Raw genomic sequence first — 12,845 nt, forward strand, 5'->3', positions numbered from 1 at the left:
GTTTCCTCACATATCTTCCCCCCAAAGAAGTTGTGCTACTTCTCTGAATAAATGATGCCACAAGCCGCAAAGAGACTTCACTTCAACTTATCACCAAACACGTTTATGAATATTTTTAGAGCCAAGCTCCTAATTGGTTAGTCCGAGCACACGAAAACAATTGAACTTCGGCAGCATTAAGTTCTTGTAAGTATCAAAGGTGTTTAAAATCATGCAACAGTAGATACTTAATCCGGCATCCCTCTTGTTGCACACTTATGGGCATCTTAACAAGTGATTTGAAAACCCCTAATCACTTGTTCTACCGAGAAATTCTAAATATAGTGTGTAAAACTCAAGTGATGGATTAGAAATTCTACGCAGTTGAGTTCCCTTTCAACCGAATTTCCAAACTGAAACTTTAAGTGCGAGTGTGGAGGCAACTAATTGCTAAAGGCCAAAAACCGAAGGACTTGTGTTTGCTGCACAGCATTAATTGCAAGTGTTTTCCGCAATTGCACACTTACCAAAACCTTGGGTTATTTGCCACGGGTGAATGCGCTTTTTGACCTCATGGAGTTACAGCTTCTTAATGGGGTTCGGAGATGGGGCAATCCCAGCCACTTGACACGTGTGCTCTTTCAAAATAGAGGAAGTGAAAGTGGTTGGGCGGGTTGGGATTGGGATTGGGAGTTTGGCATCCGGGTGGATGCTGATGGCTTGGAAATAATCAGGGAACGTGCCCCAGATTTCCGGCATGCGGAGAGTGCTCCTTGTGCGTTTCGGCACACAGATATATCCCATTTTCCATCATTGATGATTAATCAGACATCAGCTGGTCGTAAGCGTTGGAAAACGCAGCCTCCCTTCAAGATTTTCCTGCCTCCCGCTGCCACTGAGATCATAATGATGATGCGGAATGGTGATGCCAGCCCTCCGCTGCCTTGGTAGTAAATCTGTTTCGGTTGCTTCATTAAAAATTAAACAGTGCGGCAATTTGAAGCTGCCAAACGATGGCAAAAGGGGGCGGGGCCATTTGCATTAACATCAAATCAAAGCCTAAAGCAAAGAGTGTTGCGTACTTTAGGGCTTTTAATAAACTCAACTCAACTCGGCAGACAACGCGACACAGACAAACGACTACCGAAAATTTTAATAAAGTCTTCTTGGGTCTCCAGTCTAAGTCTCAGTCGGTTTCCCTTTCCCTTTCCTTCTCCTTCTTGCCCTCTGCCACGCCCACTGCGGCTGTCTGGGCCGCCCTGCTCTACTTCATTTGCAGTGTTGCATAGTATAGTTTAAAGCGTCTACTCATAAAAAGTAGTCAGGATTCATATTTACAAATAAAAAAGTCGAAATCAGCGAAGCTTAAAAACAAACTTTTTTGCTACTCTCTCTTGGGATTTTAATGTACAAAGTGTAACATTAATTATAGGAATATTGATTTTATTTAAATATGTAGATGAAAAATGCAAAGTATAATTAAATGTGCAATTTAAATATTATTTAAGGCTGATAGATTATCAAAAGGATATATTAGATGTTTCCATTAATATAAAAAATCCGATTTATGATCAATCAAATAGACCAATCAATTAAAAATTCATTATAGATGAATTCATCTTAAAAATAAGAATAAATCCAGATATTAACAAACTTCTGTAGATATCCATGAATAATACTAGTGGCTCATCCATCACAACATATTCATAATACCCTGCGATTATAGTTAAGCGAAAAATGCTTACACAAAATTCATTGGAGCATTAAGTGCTCGAGCTAAAAGGAAGCGGCGAAGAAGAGGAAGATTTCCGGCGAAACGTATACACAAGGCACACACATACACACAAATAGAAAATTATATATGCACATTACAGCGCAGATTTTGCCACTTGACACAGCAGGTAAAATCGTCTTTATTCTTTGTGTCCTTTGTTTTTGGCAGCTTCTACTTATTTTTTTTTCTAGATGTATATATTTACTTGTATTTATTTTTTACTTTTTTTTTTTGTTTTTGCTACATGGAATCTTCACCTTCATCTCCATAAATAATTCAGCAAGCCGAGCAGAAAGTGACAAGACAAAATCTTAGACCTTTGGTCATAGTTTTTTCGTTCATCTTCTTCGAATTTTCCTGGCAAACATGACGTGGCCACAGGACGCGGCCAAAAAGCGTCTATCACAGTGGGCCAATTGCCTAAGGTCGAGCCGAAAAAAAAAAAAAAAATCCCCCAATGAGTTGTTAACATATTAAGGAGATTTCACTTAAGTACGCACAACAACCAACATCTTATTATGTGAAGCCCCAGCAAAAGTTAATGAGGAGTAACCCCCCGAAAAAGTAGGCAACACATTATACTACGACGTTGTTTTTGCCAGTCGAAGGCGAAGGTTGGGCCACATGAAATGTGTTTCAAATTGCCCATAAAAGTGTGTCAAAAAAAAGAAAGAAAGGGGAGACCAGAAGGCACGACATGTGTGCACATTAGAGGGTATTTTAATAAAGTTCATTAGTTGCCTTCAATGGCGACAATATTGCGAAAACTGCCGTAGAATAAATAAACAAGGATACAAACTTCCGAGTAGGTAGAATTTAGTTTTTCCCAGCAAGTTCGTTGTTTTTTTTTTAATAAACGTATGTTTTTAATATTTAATGTATGCGGTAAGAGTCAAAAATCCCAACAGAAAAGAGTACTATTTAATTATCCTGGCTTCGTTGTGCCAAATTGACTGTGTGTAAATTAGCCTCGGAAAATATGTTCAGCTTAATGGCAGCAGTTCTATTAGAAATGATTTATGAACTGAGCGGGACCCACGCACAAATCACTCGAGGATTCGCGCATCCTTACCCCTTTTTTTTTTTTGAGCGTTTTTCTGGAAAGGTGAAGGACATGAGCTGGCGAATTTCCGGCAAAAACGAAGGCATGTGTCTGTGAATTTGCGTTCATTTGTGCACAACGAGTGCGTGCTCTTTGGGGCGTGGCTGTCAAAGCGGATGGAACGCACTTACAGCTTATACCCACTATATGACATATAAAGTACACCCTAGTAAAAAAAAGAAAAGAATATACAACTACACACATGAGTTGGCAGCTGAATGGGCATATTTTCGGCATGATTTAACACTTAATTAGCAACGTTTTTGACTCGAGTGTCGCCCCATCATCATTGTCAGTGGCTTGTGGCACACGGGGCGTATGAGTAATCGCCATAAATGTTATAATCAAGCATAAACACACATAAGCGTTACTACCCAACACTGGTGCACCGGAAAACTAAGCTCAAGCTTAAGAAAACTAAAATGGAACTGCTTTGAAAGTAAATAATTTCTGTAATCTTAAATGAAACGTAAGTGCTGTCTATTAAATTAACTTTGTGTTGTTATTTTGTGCGGATTTCTCCTATTTATCTACTATTTTCGTCTATTTCCAGCTAATTATGACTCACTTTTTCTCAGTGCACGCATCCCTTTTTCCGGAGACAGCTGTGTGAATTATTAAATAAGCAACATGGCGGACAGCAGAGAAATAATGAAAAATAAAACCCAAATGTTGCATACTTCTCAGGCTGAAGGGATTTCTACCCCTCTCTCTCTCTCTCTTTATGCCTGAGTGTGAGTGAGTATTTATGTAAAAAGGTGTAGATGAGTGTGTGCGTGTGTTTTTGTGTTTGTGAACGGATTTTGTTTTCGGTTAACGCTTTTGCAAGCGGTTCCCGGAAAGTAATCGGTTCTTGATGGCCAAAAGCTGTCGGTGAGCAGAGATTTGTTCTTGAATTTATGAGAACGTACAGTACTGAACTTTTGGTAAAGAAATGAGCCAGTTACTTGGCACAAATTCACTGGCAAATCATTAAGTTGAACCATAATTTCTCTTACTAACTACAAACCCTCTTCGTTTTGGCATATCTTTTGCTTCTTGTGCAATTAAATGAACAGGAAAATTAAAAAATCTCTGCAAACGGAAATGGAAAGTTTCTAACGGAAATGCCAAGGCACACACACACACAAGCACACACACACCCATTCCAAATGCAGGCAAATGTGCAGGAAAAGCTCTCTGTGCGCCGATGCTCACTAATTAGCCAAGAATTTCCATCTGAAATTGAAATCTCATCCCCCTTCGGCAGACGCACTCTCCAAAGTAGCCGGAATATTGCTTAAATCTTTATAATAAATGCATGTTGTATAACATTATATTCTTCCTTTTATTTTTATTCACTCCAATTCCGCCCCTCGCCCCACAATCCTGTATGCAAAATAAATAATTTCATTTGACTTGCAAATGCTGGCTGGCTGCCACGCAATGCCAAGCTACTCTCAGCTGAGACCCAGGGAGCTCAGGCACTGAGCCGACCCACAATGCCAGGCATCAGCTATATGGCCATAGCTATAGCAGCTATAGCAGCTATGGATGGCTTCGGTAGCGGCAACAACAATCCGGCCAAAGGAAAACAATGCCAAGAACAGTGCAAACAGAGTGGTAGCAACAACGCATATGAATCGAGGGAACAACAGCAGCCAAAGGGGCAAAGGAAAATCCAAGGCAAAGGCACCACCTCAAATACCCTTTAGCAGGGATTTTTCCAAATTAAAAAATCAAAAAAAAATAACAAAATATAGCAGTGGTAAGCAGGAAGTTCACTCCTCGATTTTTGAAATGAATTTTCCAGCATGTGCAATGCTTTTCTTCTCCCACCATAAGATCCTCTTTTGAAGGGTATCGCTTGACAAACAAAAAACGCTGCAACACTTTTCCGCACTTTTCCCCACTTTTCCGCACTTTTCCCCCCCTCGCTCACTCGCTTCCCGTGTGCCGTCTTTTGGTCCTCAAGTGCAACACACTCGAAAGCGTTGGCACTCAGAGTGTTGCCTACTTTTAGGCCACGAGGCAGGACGGAAATGGCGGGCTTTTAAAGAACGCAAAAGCCAGCTAACTATAAAAAAGAAGTGCAAAAAAAGAAAAAAAGAAATAATTAACATAGCATAAGGCCAGCGCGAAAGCTGTGTGGCGAGAGTGCGATAGCTTTCAATGCATTTTCAATATATATTCATTAAAAATTAATTAACGCCAACCAACTCCATCCGCTACATGACCTCAAGTAATGTCATTTTAATTTGATATTTACAGCCGGCGGTAAGGGCACTTTGCTTGGGCATACAGGGCACCGAAGGGCGGAATGACTGCAATTTGTTTACATTCTATATATTTTCAATGTAATTAACACACCGAACATTACACTCTATCAACAACAACAAACAGTTGTGGCGGCGGGGAGGGCGTTAAAAAACGCACACGAAACGCACTCAAACCGCAAGCTTTTAATTAGTCGCGCGCCAAGGCAACGTTCGGCATCAAGTCAGCAAGTTTTTAATGACACAGGAAAATGGTCGCTGCATTTTGCCATCTACCCTCATTTTCACTAAACGCTGACCACGAAGATCTGGCCAAGGCTGGCGGTGCAAATCGCAGCATTCGCAGCAGGCGAATAATTTGCTCAAGTTGACATTTTTGCCGCCAAAGATAAATCGGAGAGCTGAGCGCTGAGAGCTGAGAGCTGTGTGGGTGCTAAGCGACGCAAGGATAATTAGATAGTCACGCGGAAAAGTTGGAAACTCAAATGGGATCCGGGTAAAGGCGTTTATTTATAGGAATTTTGCAGTTTAACTGTGTGACAGAAATACGACAAGTTCTTGTCGAAAAAGTTTGTTCGCAAAGTGTGCAGAAATTATTTAAATTGCATCCTAAGCCGACGTGGCAACCCTTAATATGCTCTATTCTGTCGCCATTTATTTGATTTATCCTAATGATAACAACTTTAAGTAACGCTTAAGCCATCAACCATAAAACTATCAAATGCTTTACTCTAAAACATGACAACCCTGCGAGACTGACTGAAATCCACCGAGGGACAGCTAAGCGCAAGCGACTGAAAGCCTTGTGAATTCCACCATTAGAGCGCGTGGCAACCCTAATGCATTCTGAAGTATTTGCGGTTCACTTTTGGCGATGGCGATGTCGCATTCGTCAGCGTCAACTTAACGCCATTTTCCTTCCACCGCGCCGGATTCGTCGGCATATTCGCCGTACAAACTGTGCTACTACCACACTATATGTACTATTGTTGGTCTTGGCGTTATCCTTATCCTTATGCTTATCCTTGCCACCGTGGCGGCTGTCGCCGCTGTTATCCAGGCTGTCATATTTGCGGCTCAAGTGCTGCACTTTGTTATTTTTAGAATCGTCGTCAACGCCGTCTCGGCCACGCCCCCACCAATGGTCCGCCTCCACTGCTTTTGCTGGCAACTTTCTCGCTTTTCTGTTTATTGACGACGCAGCAAAATTGATGATGCAAATATTTGTAACAAGCATTGTTGTGCCAACCCCCCTCGTGGGCCCAGCAATCAATTCAAAAGGAGAAACTTCAAGAAAAACAGCAGATCAAAGTGAAGAAATTGCACTGTGAGATACATAGATACATTTTAGCAAAATCAATTTAAGTAGGATATATTCAAAGCCTGTTGCAGTGTTGCATTTCATTCCAAAATATCTTTTATAATATATTCTATTAATTTTTGTTTCAAGTGTCGCATTTCTGGCCATCTCCAACCATTTGCAGTTATTGCACTTTGTCTGTTTGGCTTTGGATGTTGTGATTAACAAGTAAGCTCGTGGCTTTCAATGCCTTTTCCATCGCCATACTTTCCCCGCACTTTTCCCCCGCTCCGCCCCCCCCCCCCCCCTCGCTGGCAGCAGACGGAAAAACAAAAACAATAACAATAACAAGTACAAGAACAAGGGTAGCAATTTGTGGCAACAATGAGTCTGGGAAACTTGGGATCACTGTGCACAGTACAGTAAGCCCTGTCTTGTCTCTTAATTCTATTTGCCGAATGGCAAGTTGTACTCTGTTTGAACAATCAACAATGCGACACGACGACACTTTAAATAATAATAAACAATCCCAGAGATTGCCAGCTAATTGGACCAGATTTAGATTTAGATTGTTTGCCCATTTTTGCTGATAATAGCGATTGGCTTTTTCATTTACCTCAAGCCATTGGAATTTTCGGAAGCAAATGCAATATTCGAATGTGGCGAGATGGAAATGGAAAATGTTCGATAAATATTGACAAATCAAAGAGGCAGGCGAAGGAATAAATTATAAATATTATTCTACACAGCCAGCAATTACAATACATCTTTGGGTGAAATATTTTTGCTTGCGCGATTTGGCAATTATTTTGCCAAACGAAAGCAAATTCCGCAATGCTATATAATTTATCATTTTTTATTATGGCCAAATTTATGCATTAGCTGTTATTAATTGAGAATCGTTTTAACGCGAATTTGTCAATGTTAAATGTTCACTTATTTTCCAATTGTTTAGGAATATTATTCATATTAAATAGGTTTTAAAATAGAGCTACGTTTATAATGGTTTAAAATCGTGTTATTTTCAGCAGCCTTTAATTAGAGTAATTATATGTTTTTTGGTGGAAAATAATTGTGCTGATTCGATTTTCTCGTTTGATTTTGGCAATTAATCCGCAATCTTTTTTTCCCACCGAATGAAAACATTCCCGCAATGCGATTTTGTTATTCCGAATTATTGATCCAATAACAATTAATGCCGCTCACAAGACGTCACACATTTGCCGCCGCCCTCAATCCGTTTGCCTTCGCATTTTCCGATATATTTTCCCCCATTTTCATCATTTTCATTTCCATCGTCATGGCAGGCAGTTGCCCCACCAATCCAGCAATCGAGCAATCCAACAATCGACCAATCCAACCATCATTCATCATCTAGCCGCAATCGAAGCGATCTGTCTGCATTGTTTTGCCTAAAAATAAACATCTTGGCTCCCCTCGAATGTGATCTTTTAAGAGCCATAATACGAGTATAGTTATAGTATAGCCATATTATAGACATCGTACAAACTGTTTGGCATTCCGTGTTTATCTATCTTTGTTTCGGATCTAATCACGTCACATTTTAAACACCTGGCGGCGTTGTTTTGCGACCAATTTCGCAAAGATATTTGTGTTTGGTTTTTAATTTAAATTCGATTCGATGCTGCCCTGCAGTTGTGTTTATTAATTTTAAATTATTTCCCCAAGCCCTAATTTATTTTTTTTATTTATTTATTTTTTTTTTGCCAGCTTTGTCATTTTTGCATATTTGTAATACTTTGCTCTTTTACTAATCAATTGCAGATGAGAATTTGTGCCTTGCATAATATTTAATTGGATTTTTGTCACTGAAGCGCAATTTTCGCAATTTGGGGTTTTTAATTTTCGTACGTTTTTCGTGTAGCCAGGGAAAAAACATGCGAAAGTTGAGAAAAGCGAGCGATTTTCGTGCCAATTTATTGAGCGTGCGAAGATTAAAGGCAACAAGTTCTCACAAATCTCGCTGCAATTTCCTACCAACCAACCTACCCCCCCCACCCCCCCGCTGCTCCACAAACGATAATTAATGTCGATTTTAACACACATGGGCGTTTCGGGCATTTAATAGACCCCAGGCGTCATTAAAACAATTTAACTATGTGCATATAGCCTGGTCCGCAAAACGATTACAAACTGTCCAAATGGAAGAGTTCAAACGGTCAAATGGTCAAATGGTCAACGGGAAGATGATAGATTACAAACTATGCTAAATAAATACTAATTTTATAATAAAAAAAAAACCCAAAAAAAATGGAAGTAAAGCCTTATAAATGTCTTATTAAAAGTAAAAAATATGTTGAATTAAAATTCAAAAAATCACATAAAATTTTGTGATGCAATTGTAAGCTGACTTAAGCTGTTTGCTCACATAACATCTAGGTGACTTTGAGTGTATGTAAGCAAATAACCATTTTCATTTCGAACCTTTGCTAGTTATTAAATTCGAATATCAGTCGATACCAAACCAATCAAAGTTTGCTACCAAGACAAATATGTATGTATGTGGCCAACAGAAATGCACTTTGTCAACTTGGAGTCTTTTAATTAGAAAAAGTTGCCGCAGGCAACAGAAACCTTGCAACCTTGCAACCTTTCAGCCTTGCAAGTTTTCCATGCCGCATTTTCAATTTACCAAAGAGCAGATAGGGATCAACAAAATTCGAGCGTGGCAACAAAAATGTCATTAGACAAACATAAATCAGGCCAAAAGTTTGCCACATCTGCATATAAACATCTATGGTTATATTGAAGCCCATTGAGGCATCTATAAATTTTCATTGAGAGCTCGCCAAGTGCTCATCATAATCATTAATTTGCATACTTTTTTCGTTTGTGGGTCGTGCAACATGTCGTATGAGCAATGTTTTGCCAGACTCAAAACGGCGGTCAATGAACGCAGCTCATCATCATCATCACCATCATTATCGTGATGCTCAGCATGACGCCCCCGAATGTTACACACATTAAAATAAAACTCACATTTGTCATTATTTTCTTTTGCCTTGGCATTGACAATGGTCCACAGCCCGAGTTTTCCCCACATTTTCCCCCTTCTCTTCTATATTTTCCCTTTTTTTCCCCCCCGCTTTTCTTTTTCCGTCGAAAAGGATGCCCCAAAGTTCAACTGAACTATTTGGCGAACAAAGTTGGCATCGGGTAACAGTCGTAAAAAGGGAATTGAATGCCTCTCCCACCCAACAACTTGCTGCTTATTTTTATGTTTCAATTTGTTTTTACACATTTTATTTGGGTTCGGGATAGATGAAAGTGCTCAATTTGGATGCAAGGGAGAAGGTGCTTGGCTAGATTTATGCGGTAAAAAAATAAACGATTTCAATTGAAATCAAAAACTATTGGATCCAAAATGTGGTTCTATGAAATATTAGCTATGAATTGGTAATTGTAATAAAAAAAAAACCACAAAATATATCCGATTATCATAATATTAGCTCAAATTTAAATATAATTTGATTTGAACAAAAATCACTTCATGTACTTAACAAGCATAGCTGTTATTAGTAATATTATAACAAAAATACAGTGTTGTTTCATAGCCGAAAATAAATCAAATCATCAACTGTGTTGCCATTAGAAAAGCAAACGTCCAGCCAAATAAAAAAAAATAATATTGCGACAGATAAGAGGAGAAAAATAAAACCGAGAGCAAAAAGTGGAAAAGAACGAGTTCAATGCCTCGTAAATCTTTTTCGCTTTATATGCGACGACCACCCACTAAGCCAAGTGCCACGCCCCCTCTGTTAGGGCTGTTAGCCCGGCCTTAATAGTGGCTAGCTGGTAAAACAACTGCAAAAGTAAACAGCAGTCACAGCTGCCCTCCAGTTAGCGTCCTTTGATAGATGACAAAAAAAAAAAAAAAAAAAAAAAAAAACGAATCGAATCGAAACGAATTTGTGACGACATTAAGTGAGAGTAATGCTGGTCGAGTGTGACTAAGCTTTAGCCTATTTATGGTCAGATTTATGAAATGTGTCCTTGGGAATTGGGTGGAAGAAAAATCCATTTTCCCACACTGATCCTTGAATGTGTCTGCTGTTGCAAATGCAACTTGGACGAACTCGGGCTGCAAATTTAAGTGGCTTCTGCTGCTCAAGAAATAAAAATAAACAAGTGCTGTGTACATAATAAAGCTAGTGAATGAAAAGTTCAACGAAAGATATTGAATAAGTTTGGTCGGAAAATGCGACCCCCTGCATCGATATGAATATTCATGCTGAAACTTGGCCCTTAAAGTTATTTGCATAAAAAAATTGTTGCGTTATTTAAGCCACAGCAAAAGGTTATGGAATAATTAAAAATTAAATTACGGCAAGTTTCATGGTTTTTTTTCTGTTATTCAATATTATTTTAACCCCTTCTCGAACTTTAAATCAATTTGCAAACAAGCTAATAAAACACTTTCAAATTTTTCGCATCAAATTATGTGAACTACAATTTATTTCGTTGCTTCTTGCATTCGTTAAAGCGGAAAGGAAAATTTCTTAAACTAATTCAAGTAAATTGCAATGCAATATGCATCTGCATTACGACTAATTAGCAAAGTTCCGGCCTGACAAAAGGGTATGAAGAAGGGGGTGGGTGGTCAAGGCCGGACAAGCAAAATCGGAAAAGCAGAAGTTGAAGCGGAATGCGAGAAGCAGCCGAAAGCAGAGAACAGAGAACAGAAAACAGTCTTATCTGGCTAAGCAGTTTATATGCAAATTTTATGAGCTGTCAACGTGGCCAAGTGTCTCGTCGTGTGCCCATGCAAGGAGATCTCTCGCGTTGGACAACAAGGGTTAAGCCAGGAGCACGAGCACATGGTCTGCAACTGGACCATGGACGCAGCGCACAGTGCTGGGCATGCAAATAGAGCCAAGAAAATACAAAAAAAAAAAAAGTAATGGTTGGCCCCAATACTAAGATTAACATACTTTGTTCTTTTTATTTATAATTAAATTATTAATTGAAAACCCGTCTTCACAAAAGAATGAACACGGCGCGGGCACACCAAGGAACAGCTACGCTGATACCATCAGAGACAAATCCTGAAGTAATTTTCTCGAAAGCAGCAAGTTTCGCTCCCTGGCCTACATCCAACACTAACAAGACAACATTTGCAAACGTTTTAAAATCAGGTATGACGCCTCCAACCCAAAATTCCCGAACTCCACATGAAGTGTACACAAAATTAGACACACAACAAAACTATAGCCCAGCTGCGCAGCAGGAAACAAAAACTGAAGCTATGATCCAAGCCTTACAACAGAGCATGATGGAATTTATGACATTCATGAAGACCACCATCCAAGACATGATGCGTAATCAAAACCTTTTGATACAAATGCTTGTAGCCCAACAAAACAAATAAACAATGGCTACCTTACGCATAGCTACGTGGAACGCCAATGGCGTCTCACAGCGCAAACTTGAGCTAGCTCAATTCCTACATGAGAAGCATATCGACGTTATGCTTCTTTCGGAAACTCATCTCACAAGCAAATACAATTTCCAAATAAGAGACTACCATTTCTACGGTACAAATCATCCCGACGGAAAAGCACACGGTGGCACCGCCATACTCATAAGGAACCGTATGAAGCACCACTTTTACAAAGAATTTGCGGAAAATCATCTTCAGGCCACATCCATCAACATTCAGCTGGAAGACAACACTCTCCTTACACTAGCGGCCGTATACTGCCCCCCCCGTTTCACAGTATTAGAAGATCAATTCCTGGATTTCTTCCAAGCACTAGGGCCACACTTCATTGCAGCAGGCGACTACAACGCTAAACACACTCACTGGGGATCGCGACTTGTGAACCCAAAAGGAAAACAGCTTTATAAGACTATAATTAAAGCCACTAATAAACTCGACCATGTTTCCCCCGGGAGTCCTACATACTGGCCATCAGACCTCAATAAGCTGCCTGACCTGATCGACTTCGCAGTTACGAAAAATATTTCCCGCAGTTTGGTTAAAGCTGAATGTCTGCCGGATCTGTCATCTGACCACTCGCCTGTACTAATTCACCTCCGCCGGCACGCAGAAAACGTTAAACCACCATCCAGACTGACTTCCCACAAAACAAACTGGCTCAGGTATAAAAAATATATAAGTTCACATATTGAGCTAAACCCAAAACTCAATACTGAATCTGATATAGAGAGCTGCACGTGTGCATTGCAATCCATCCTTACTGCAGCAGCTCTTACTGCAACGCCCAAAATAACAAATAATACAATTAATTCAAAAAAGACCAACGTACAAATCGAGCAACTCGTCCACGTAAAACGACGCTTACGCAGAGAATGGCAATCCTCCAGATCCCCAACTGCAAAACAAAAGCTAAAAGTAGCCACACGGAAACTGGCCAACGCTCTGAAACAAGAAGAGGACGACGATCAGCGCCG

At 39.8% G+C, this 12,845-nt stretch overlaps 1 protein-coding gene across 5 annotated transcripts in view; it reads right to left on the reverse strand.

The window, feature by feature from the left end:
* Positions 1-12,845, reverse strand: part of LOC6619746 (eye-specific diacylglycerol kinase) — a 111,349-nt gene that overhangs the window by 73,318 nt on the left and 25,186 nt on the right. The window lies entirely within an intron of this gene.

This window comes from Drosophila sechellia, chromosome X, assembly GCF_004382195.2.
Source record: "Drosophila sechellia strain sech25 chromosome X, ASM438219v1, whole genome shotgun sequence".
NCBI lineage: Eukaryota > Metazoa > Arthropoda > Insecta > Diptera > Drosophilidae > Drosophila > Drosophila sechellia.